The following is a 12,576-nucleotide window of genomic DNA, read 5'->3' as shown; positions in this document are numbered from 1 at the left end:
CAGTATTAATATTAATAGTCAGCACAACTACCAAAATAGCAGACTGGACTAAGAAAATTTTAACTTACGCAAATTGTCATTGACAGAAAACTTCGAACTGAATCTCCTTAAAGTACCGAATGTAAATGAGTGGCTTTATTACACCGTCTACGCTAATGAATTCTTTACTCACGAATCACGACCAAGTTGGTTTACTGCTCTTTGCATGCGTAATGTCAAAGTTGAATAGAGTCATTCCCATTGAACACGCTTTATCTTTACGTTACGGTTATTATAGAAAGTGTGACATAAAATTTTATTAGACCCCGTCTATCAAGTGATAACAAAATTCCAAAATTACGCAAGCCCTAATAGGTTTTGGACATTCCCGTTTGATAAAAACTTTGGACGTAGATTATTTTGTTGAAATTATTTTTTGGTAATCGAATTTGTCTATTATGAATGAAATATCGGTTCAAACTCCCGATATCTGAAATATTCGGGTCAAGATAATTTTGGTGGGAATATACTTTGTATGTTATTTCTGTACAAAGGAATCTTTAGAATTTTTATTTTTTCGAACATTATCAATATAGTTCTCAACAGTAAAGTTGTTCTAGTTAAAGACAAACAAACGAGAAAGTCAAGTAAAAGGTGTGAAAAAACTGCACAGAATAAAACTAAAACGGTTTAAACAGTCATATAAAAGACACAATTGTTAAACAAATAAACAAGACAGAATTAAAAACTAAAGCAGTAAAAGCACAAACTTAAACGGAGCACCTATTTACTCCAATCCAATACATTTACACTGTGAAGAAAAAATAATCGTAAAACGTAAAAAGCGAAATGGGACCTTTCGAAGTAGGCAAGTCCCAAGTTCCAAGGCTGATGGTTAAGGCTCCTGAATAAATTAGTTTTTGGAACGGCCAGAGCCAATAAAAGTTTTAAACAAAAGAATCATAAAACGAACAGCCAAACTTCGGTAGCAAGCAACAGGAGTACTGGAATGATTTACGATGAAAGTGGGACACAATTGGCTGGAACTTTTCAAATAAACTAGCAATGAATAGACATAAACATGTGTTTGTCGGTAAAGATTTCCCGCAGTTGTATGAGTTTAATGAGGTATGTTGAACAAATGTAGTAATTTAAAAGTAGGATGGTCGTTCCAATAAAATTTTGGCATAGCATTGGCATCGAATGAAAATGTGATTATCATAAAAATGTAACCTTATGGTAAAATTCTTACTCTTTCTTATTTTAAGGTTCTCTTTGCAGTTACCATGTAAAATAAAATTCTAATGTCACCACCAATCCGTTCACTTATTACATAGAAAAAAGTGTCGACACCGAATCCCTTTATTCCGCTCACACTTTCCTCAATAGTTTTTTAATACAAGCATTTTTGCTTTACCAACCCCAGAAAACAATGGGCGAATTAAATTTTATTTGATGTATCCGACAGCTACCGAATAGACCGAATAGTTCGGATAGGGTTGGGATCGCTCCGAATCTGTTTGGCATAAACAGGACGTCACGAGTTCCCGATGTTCGCTCCTGTACAATAAAAGTTACTTGAGCCATAGAGAAAGCGTTGGCGGCAAAACATTTGAAAATGGAAGTAGCGGTAGCTTTGGCTTCTTTGTAAATAACGTTATTGTTCCTTTTTTATGACTTTATTACAGACTGTAAAGTTTGTCGGCCATTTGTTTGGCCAACAAGACAATTAGATGCAATAGTTGCAATTGCTCGACTTTCAAAAACAACCCAAAAATTTCTTCGTGTTTATTGAGCTAATAAAGTTAAAGAATATTGAAATATGACAGACATGTTTATTTGCTTCCCTTTGCTTATTATTCTTTGAGTAAGACATTATATTATAGTTGCACTTATGCAAACTCGTTTAAAAGTCAGTTTTATTGTTCATCGAAACATAAAATCCGAAGCAGATATGACAGCCATATGGTATGAACTCCGCCGAATTAATGACGTCATACTACTATGTATTCCAGCCGCTGTTTTCAAAGCCGCTGTCAGATTCAAGCATGAACATCGGTTCTGGTCTGTCGGTTCCGCATGTGTAATGCCGACAGCAGTAAAAAACCGATTAAACCACCCCTTACGACCTTTTTTGTCGCATAGTCTGTGGCGCTATCTTTTGAGTCTGGATAATTAAAACATACCATACTTAGGATATTTCTAAGGAGAACATAATGGGTTGTATCGCAAAAATTAAAGGTCATTGGTGTTTAGTTATCACTAATTTTATATTCATTGTTACTTATATCCATTGTATAAATATCATGACATTATTGAAGTCTATTACTGTGTATGGTATGTGTATAACTTGAAAATAAACGACAGATTTATGCAATTTACTTAACTCACGTTACTTAAAAAAGGAGTTCGTGTTGAATATAAATAAAGACCTTTGGCAGCATCTGCAAAACAAAAGCATAACGGCGAGAATCCCAAAATATCGCAAAGCTTTTGTCGCTCAGCTCCTCATTATAAAACAGAAGCTGAAATTACCATTGTTCCGCTGTCAAAACTCAATGAATGGGAAAAAATGTTATGTGTAACAATGTCGCAATAAACTTAGAAACGCATTTTACAACATCCCAAATATTTGTGCGCCGGTAGCTCTACGACTTTTGTCTTTAAATACGACGGGGCAGCGTTTATGGCCCGTTTCGCCTTATTCTTTCACGGCGCGAGCTATTTTATTTTTTGTCGTATCTCTTAAATAAGACATAATGTTCTTAGAAACGGGACATTAGAATGGACCCGGGCGAGGCTTTCTCTTTTTGTGAGGGACACGTACGGACAATTTTATGGTCAATTGTTTTACTTAGACGTCGACGTGGCAAAAAGACTGGTTGCTCAGATGTTAAAGTTGATTTAGTCCCGTGTGATGCGTGTGTTGCGCGTAGGTATTGGAAATGAAACGTGTTTCACGCTCGGATGAACCTTTTGTATCGATAATGTGACGAGTGGTAATCACTTTATTTGATGCTATAAAAGGTGTATTAAAATCACGCTTGAAAACATTTGGGTTGTCTCGTTTTTATAGCATTGTTTTATTATGACTCGGTGTATGAATGGTGTGCATCGAATCAAAGGAATACGTTGCATTGTGGTTTAAATTAATGCTTAATGATCAAAATTAGTCCTTTTTCTATTGATGTGCAGAACACGCTACATGAGTTCCGTGTAGTTTTTTTGGAATTACTATAAGAACAAGAATACTGTTTACCATAAAACCAAATTTCAATATAAAAGCCCACGTCAAAATAAAACGAAAGTATGCCTTACCGAATTGTTTTATCGAAATTTTAATTGTTCATGTAATAGGTACGAACATATTTCATAATACACAATTACTTTACCAGATTAAGGTGAAATAACCAGTTCACGGAATTGGGTGATTGTACATTTTAAATATTAAAATTAATTGAGTACTTGCACGAATACTATTATAATATTAAAATAAAATAATTAAACGATATAAAAATAATTAAAAATTGTTCTGAAAACAGATAATTTGTTTCACAATATATATTTTTTGTATCTTTTAAAGACTATTACAAATTAAGAACTAGAAATTTAAAATGAATTATATATTCATACAAATAGAATCCAATTCAAATTTTCAAGTAGCAACATATTATCGTTTCACAAAATTGCAACCAAATTACGTCCCATTTCCTATTTCCTATTGCTTGCCGGATAATAAAATAAATGCGGAACATCAATTTAGCGACAAAATACTCTAAAAATGTATGGAAAGTTCACTAATGAGTGTCATTTCATTGAATAGAGAAAGTTAATATAACTGCTCCTACTGAACCGTAACAAACGTAGTTACAGTTTTAAACATTCACATATCAAGCTTAACAAAACTGTTTTATCTTGGTCTCACTTTGTATGATCTTTCTACTTATCCAAAGATCAGCTTATACTGGCTATGCACGGTTTGATATGTAGCCATGTATGCATGGCTTAAATTTCCGAAACCACAAAGTGAAAGTTCGGTCTAGATCAAAATAGTGAATATTTTGACAAAGGTGTAAATGGTGTGTGAACGATAAGACCGCTGAACTGAATGAATAGCGCTGAGAAGTTTATTAAGAGAAAAAATCGCACGCGTGTCGTATAATGATTTTATTATTCATCGTTCATGTGGTTGTGGAAAAAAGTTAAATAGGTAGTATCACTTATGCTTGATATCTATTGTTTTATACTCGCGGTATGTGTGCCTAGATAATGATTGATGAATCAATTCAAGTAACAATTATGTAAATACAAATAATTGTTTTCAATTTCACATAAACATTTTCCAATCGAATGAACTTTCAAGTTACAGAGTCTCTTATAAAAGGATACCAAAATCAAAGAGGTACATATCCACCTTTTAAATAATATTAATGTAATTTTATTTGTCACTCCTAGTACTTATTTACAAGAAATAAAGAATAATTTTCTAAATAGAAAGTCTATAACCCAGGCTTTAACGACAAGAGCTATGATGGTAACTTTCCTCGTAAAATTCGCAGAAAGTGTCAGGTGAGAAGACATTTGACAAAATTCAGTACTTGAATAATGGCCTTACTTTATGTGGATAGCTTTAATAGAATTTATCTAGGAGTGTCTACAAATTAAAATGTTTTGGTGGCTCGGAGGTTTAAGGGCGTCTGCGCCCACTCTGAAAATGTCTCGAAAAAGAACTCTTATCCCGACTCGGAAAAAGTCACAGTGGTACTTGTCGTTGGTGCTATTTTTACTTTTTAGGAGTTATATGTACTTTCTTAGATTAGTTAGATGCCACTGACCTGTTTGAAATCGCCAACACGCTTTGAGCCAGCATGGTGATTAATGTTTAAACCTTCTCTATGTGAAAAGATGCTTTGGTCCATTGCTGACCACTGCCACTGCAATCATGCAACAAGTTATCGACTAATACGATTAGAATTAGATCCTTATTTATATGAATTATGGATAGTCGTGTTTAATTTCACTTATGTCATCCATACAAAGTTTTAAACATAGTCAACATAACATAGTTTGTTTTGCGGAAGAAGAACACGTAAATTATTTGATATTGTAAAGCGATTAAGAATATGGTGAGTAACAGTTAGACATTATTTTGATATTCTTTACCTATAATTACTACTTATTTCAATTTGTTCACTTTTTAAATATATTACCTTATGTTTATAAATAAATTAATTTAACTCAAGTTATTTATAAGTCTATATAACAACCTACAAATATATAAGGTTTTTTTATCGACCAAATTATTATTATTATAATTGACCTTTTATTTTGTCAAGAGAAAAACAAGAAATGCAGTTATGGGTCACTGATATATATTCTGGAAACATGGGATATAGCAAACGACGCGAAATAAGTAAATTGAATTCTGTTTAGCCACCACGGCATTGTGCCCGAACGCAAGGTTAATGACTCCAATGCTTTCTTCTCCACACGCGTAATCAACGCGCGCATTGCAATCTGTGAATCACCTTCATTCTGCTTTTTTACGTTGCAGCAAGTCAGCGCTGAACACAACAATTAGAAATCTATAATAATAGCTCATCGATAAAACAAAAGCAATTACAATCTTTTGATCTTAATTTCGAAAATAACTTGTAATTTTCCTAAATAAACATTTGATCATGATAATAACATTTTTGAATGTTTAAGAATTTTATGCTTTTGCAAATTTATTTTACTTAGTAATTGTAAATTATTTATACAGACATCATTCATAATTGTTTAGCAATGTGAACAAAAACAAATTTTAATAATAACTGAATACACACGTTATCGAAATTTGACCATTACTAGGAATTCGAAAGTCTAAAGGAGACCATAATTTCTTTCCATTTAACATGTTGATTCATTTCACCACTCGTAAGCCTAGCTATAGATTGCTTTAAAGGTGTCTGTATAAATAATTGCATATTTTTTCATCCAATTTTTTCATGTTTTTTTACTTATTGCATATAATAACACATAAATAATAAATTATTTACAATAAAAAATAATGTTGTTTTATTCAGAATCAAAAATTATACAGAAAACAAAAACAAAGCATAACAAAACAAAGAAAAACAACATAGTAAATAAATAAAATAAATACTTTTGGTTAGATTCGAACCCACATTGTCGTAAACGATGTTTGAAACCGGTTCATTAACCATCGTCCACGAGCACTACGTCTATTCTTGAAAATGTTGATTGATATCAATTGTAAATATTATTAACCTTACCCATGTATTAAATTATAAAAATACGTATACCGACACAAAAATTATAGTATTTACCAATGTGTGCGTAATAGGCGTTTGGCTATTACGTTTGTTTTTATGCACATTACTATAAAATTACCCACACATGTAAAGGTATTGCATAGTTATAGTTATGTTGGGTGTATACTTATTACTGTGGCTTTGTGTACTTTCTCAGATTAGTTAGATGCCACTGACTAGTTTGAAATCGCCAACACGCATTTAGCAAGCATGGTGATTAATGCTTAAACCTTCTCTATGTGAGAAGATGCTTTGGTCCATTGCTGACCACTGCCACTAATATATGTTAAGTTGACTGGTAAATTGCATGCAAGAAGTCATCGACTGATAGGATTAGAATTAGATCCTGATTGATATGTACTATGGTCAGAATCATTACACAAATATTTTACAAGTCACAAACATATTTCGTCGTACCCGTTCAATACATGGTATGCGCAACCAATTTTGCGCCTTAATAACTCCTGTGCATTGTAAATAAACTATAGAAACGGTAGAACACCCACAACTAAATTTTATCGCAATCCACTGGTCAAACATTAGCACTGTTAATTTATTGCAAACAGTTGAAATTGCTCTGTCATGGCGAAAATTAATGACTCGTTGAATCAACCTGCATTCATCGAAATAGTATAGCTTTTTTGTTAGATGTTTAGAAATCTGAGGACGGTGAATTTCTTTTTAATGTCGTAATTTTTTTTTTTCTTGCATGATAATAACATTTTTAAATGTTTGAGATTTTTATGCTTTTGATTCTATCTAAATGTTAAACGATCATAGTTCTATTTGTTTTCATTTATTTGATACTGCCAGTTTCACCAGCGTTTCCTGATAAATAGTATCATGTCACCCAAGTCAGCTCATACCCTGTCTGTATACCATATTTCATTTAAATCCGTTCTAATTTCAGCGTGATTGACGGACAAACACCTAAACATAAAACCAACAAACAAACTTTAACATTTATAATATTACAGTTGATATTACATAATATGTTCAGTTTCAACTTGTCTTGAAATGTGATTATTTTTTTAGTAAAGTACATAGGTACATTTACTGTTGCTTTGAGATAATAAAAACATTAACTTTCTTAGTGTTCTTAACAAAACTGATACTATAGGTAATAATAGTCCCTATCTAGCTCTCAGGGAAAGGAATGTCAAGTAATTATTGCGTAGGCGAATAGTAATTGCAAACACATTACACTCGGAAGCCTTTGTTTAAAGTTCACATAATTAAAAATAACGAGAACAGGTAAAAACGATATAATTTCGAGAAATTCGTAGGAACAACAATAATGCGAGCGATTAACAAATTACTGGGAATTTGAAACGAGTTAAGTGAATTTTGTATCTGTTGTCATCAATTTCAATCAGGCTGCTACTTCTGACGTTCTTGTATTATTTCAGGGCTTCCCAAACTTTTCCTGGTCAAGGACCGCTTTAATAAGTCTTGCTTTAAGGACCACAATTACTATAACTTATTTCATGTCGACTCACACTCAGAGTGAATTGGATTTGGAAATCAGTTGCTCCTCTCAATTGTCTCTTTTGATATGCGTAAGTTTAATTTGAGCTATAACCGTGGTATATATTGGACAGAGGTGTAGTCTTGTGTATATATTTTTTTATTTTGCAGCCCATTGTTTGACGTATACGGACCACTAGTGATCCGCGGACCACCGATTGGGAACCACTGATTGATTTGGAAAATTAATATTTTGTAAAGGAATTGCCTTTGGTTCGTACTCCAAGATTTGCAATGGCAATAAACAGTTGAAAATTGTTGGGTTATTAATTTGTTAGGACAAGGTTTCTGAATGTTATTTGATTGTATTCGGAGTTGTGTTCAATGGCACGGCCTGTTTTAAATTGATTTTTTGTTTGTTGTAAAAATAATGTATCAAAATTGTATAAGTACGGTACAATTTTAACCGGATTCTAGGATTATAAATTAAGTAGTATTTTCAATATTGAATATTGTTTTATATTTTGTTGCGTGGGGCTGAAAGTTGCGAGAGAATCGCAGAGTTTTGCCCTGCCTACTATAATGGGATGGAAATGCTGTCTTGTAGGTGGACTTGTCTGTTCTTTCTATAATAATATGTTGTATATAAAATATCGAAATCTACATAACATAATACGTTGTATACATATAGATAGCCTACTACCGTAAAATATTCAACAAAGTGTAATAAATTCTTTACCACAATATTTAATGATACTCATATTAAATAATCTTTGCTGTGACAATGAAATAAATGCGATATTAAAGAATTTAAATGAAAGAAATAATAACTTACAAAACGATTTGTATAATATTGTAAAGCGATACAGAATTTGATCCAAGTTGGCACATAACTTTTAATTATTTTATAAATCAACTTCGAATATAACACATTCGATTTCAAAAATGTTCCATTAAAGTCTCTCGACGATGGAATTGAAACTTTATACCTGGAATATAAAGTTTAAAATAGCGTGTAATCTGCTAAGTGCTTTAGTAATGTGTGTCCAGTTGCATATAAACAACAACGTAACGGCCAATGGTAGTCTGTATTTTATAACACTGCCAATTGCAAAGTACCTTTGAACACGAGCAGTTATAAAATATTATTTAAACATTATTTTTTATTGTTACTACTGATAGAGACTTTCAATCATAAAGGAATGCCTTCGTATTTCATTTTTAGAATGCTATTTTAATACCGACGTATCTTTTTCATTTGAATTCCAAGTTTAAAATTAGGTTTTTAAAGAAATGATTTGTTCTTTAGAATTATTTGCAGCCAGTTTCCAATGTTCATTTAGTTGATGGAAAGCCAAATAGTTTCAATATCACTTCGAATTCTATTTCAAATAAATTTAGTTTTGGCTAGTTTAAATATTCAAAAGTGATCAATATTAGTAAAGCAAATAAATAGACAGTAGAAGTGCACATAGAACACATTATTTTTATACTATGGTTTTCTGTTTTGTGGGTGTTTTAACAAAACATAATACATCAAGCAGAAAATTTATTTGAAAATAAAAACACTACAATACACTATTTTGTTCCTTGTTATGATTTATATTTTCATGCTGAAAAGATTCGAACTCACAGCACGTCGCGTAGCAGCCAATCGTCCTGTCACGTCACTCACTCATACCAAACACCAACCATAGAGTTCAATAAGATTAATTATTGAAAACATACTTAAAATATACATACATAGGTGCTAATTTACTTTATTCTAGTCCTATCCAGGTTTTAATTACAAAAAGTGTCGTAGAGAGGCTGTAATTGAATCGCGGTGTCGAGCTCACTTCCAGTTTGAAACCTAATTTAAATCTTCTAACAGGATTTCGACATTAAATTCATTTCATTAATGTCCTTAGACATTAGGGATAAAGTTGAGTGAATAGGCATTCTGAAGGGAACTAAGAATTAGAAAAGTATGGTCTTAAAGTCTGAGGTAAGTACAACCTTATTTTAACTAGAAATAGAGACTATTGTACTTTGAATGATTTTAAAAGGTTTTATAGAAACTATTTTTTTTTAAATCTAAAACTAGACAGGCATTTGACCGCGATGACACCGTATTTACATGTTTTAAGTCTATAATGATATACCTATGTTTGATATTCTACCAATTCGCACGAAACGTTTTGCTTCGAGTTTTCTTGTGTGAACCGGCAAATAATGGAACTCCTTGTCGGAGTCTGTGTTTTCTGCACAATACATCTTGGGTGTCTTCAATTCCTGAGTTAACAGGCTACATCATCGCTCACCACCAGGCGGGAAGGTGGCCAAACGCAAACAGACGAGTACTTAACGGGCACCATTTTAGACTGGGCCACGTACTACAGAACGTTCTAGAATCGTATAGCTTACCTGACGATCTAAAACCTACCTAAATTCAATTTACATGAATTGCGTAATCCATATCCTCTATTAAAACAAAACGAAAAAAAAAACAACTACCAATAATAATTATAATTCACACGTCCACTCCCCAAAATGGCTACCGTACCGTTCCAAAAACAAACCTTTAAATTTCCAAGACATACAATACATAAAACACCGGAGATTTACACCTCTTCGATCAGGAACTGGCAATCAAAACACTAAAAACAATTGCAGAGCGGGATATAACATGTTAATTTATAGTCAAATCAGTTGCTGTATGAGCTAATATAGCATTAAGCATGCAAGCAAGGAGTTTGTGTTAAGCCGACTGTCAGAACCAACACTGGTCACGATCGCCAACGGATGCGGCGTCCGGTGACACGAGACAGTTGAAAAAAATACTTATAGTATAGACTGTGGATTAATAATTTTATAAAGGTACGTTTAAGGGTTAAGTTTGATTTATGATTGTGTTAGTGTATTTTTGATGTTATGTTATGTTTTATGATGTTATGTGTTTATGATTATGTGTTTAAGATTTATTAGGACATAAGGTTTGACAATAAAAATAATAGTTAGTATTTAATGTAATTGAATTACCTAAGTTAAATTAACTTTAGTTAACCAAAGATATCTAGTTAGAAAGTAAGATGTATTATGCTATTTTAGATTTGGGATGCACTAAGAACTTTTTAATCATTCTTACTTAATTATTATGTTATCGGCTTAGTCACATAACTGTTTGACGAGAAACTCGACGATAACATAATAATTAATTTAGTATGTCTCACGAAAGTTAAATACTTAATGTAAGCCTCAACAGCTGGCAATCACTAGCTCCACAACAAAAATCAAGACTAAATAAACAACAGACTGCAAATCTTCAGCTTGAACTCCATCACTCCAGTGCTAATTAAAACAATTTGTTAATCCAAACATTCCTTCGCCATTGAATGCACCAGCTCAATGAGATATAATTGACATAATCAACATTGTCAGCTTGGTACAGTTTGTCATCTAAACTTTACATAGTTCAAGTTGGTAATCCGTTGGAATTTGAACCATATTGACATGGAGAAACACATTAAAATACATATATTGATTAAACCTAGAAAACATCTACTAAATTAATGTCATCATGGTTGAAAATTCATTGAATGTTTTAAACATAAAATTCAGAAATAAAATCAATAAATGGATATTACTTAATAGGTAACACTTACGCATAATGAAATACATATAAACGTCATAATATTAAGTCCTGTTTAATATAATTTGATTGGCACTCGATTACAATTGTATATAGGTACCTAACAGATAATCATATGCAAAAGTAATTCTTAAAATAATCTACAGTAAGTTATAAAGTCGTATGTTGTCACTTAAAGCGCTGACAGGCGGATTACCGCGCTGAATAGTGATGTCACAAAACTCGACACATTGGGTGCCTAAAACTCCTAAATGTCACTAACTCAAACACGTATCGTCGCGACTGGTAGAACCATGTTGTGCCGCAGGTTAACGACCTTATATGACGGTATTAATCGTCCTTATAGAAACAATAGAAAAGTTTTCTATCATAAACGCGACAAACAAACAAAATATGTGTTCTATGTGAAAGTCACGATATGAAAAATAAAATAAAATAATAACGTCACGCCTTTTATCCCCGAAGGAGTAGGTAGAGGTGCACATTACGGCACGTAATGTCGCTACACAATGTACACCAACTTTTCACCATTTTTGTTACAAGTCCCATGTAATAGGGGTTGAGCCTATTGCCATACCACATATCGACCAACGACACAGTCAAGTCACGATATGATAATGAAATATCTAGTTATACATCTATTAGGTTTAATAGAACATCACCAGCAAAAAATAGCAAAACAAACAAAAATGATCTTTAGCAAACAAAAATTAAAACACAATTCAATACAAGCTGCCACGTAGCTCGTTTCCCTAATTTTTGTGGCCATTAGCAGGCGGCTACGAAAGCATTGTACTCGTAGTATTACGAGACAATTATTCATTCGTAATGGATTCGAATCTTACATCGCGTTATACTGGTAGTTTACTGGACGTCCGCCAGACAGAATTACCGATTATGGTGGGTAATACGTTTATTTATAGCTTTATACTCTTGTTCGTGCTAACGGGGTTTTAATATGGAATTACTTGGTATAATCTTTATAGAAGCAAGCAATTACAATCTAGACGTACTACATGTTCTAGCGTAATTGGACTTTAGTAATTCAAAAAATAGTGATTGAATTAAAACACTAATTTATTATTGATAAGTTCGTTTATATCGTATAACGACATTACGTGCCGTAATGTGCACCTCTACCTCATCTTCAGGAATACGTCGCAATTGACGTGACGTCACATT

Source organism: Spodoptera frugiperda, chromosome 31 (genome assembly GCF_023101765.2).
Source record: "Spodoptera frugiperda isolate SF20-4 chromosome 31, AGI-APGP_CSIRO_Sfru_2.0, whole genome shotgun sequence".
NCBI classification, from domain to species: domain Eukaryota; kingdom Metazoa; phylum Arthropoda; class Insecta; order Lepidoptera; family Noctuidae; genus Spodoptera; species Spodoptera frugiperda.
This window is presented reverse-complemented; position numbering follows the sequence as displayed.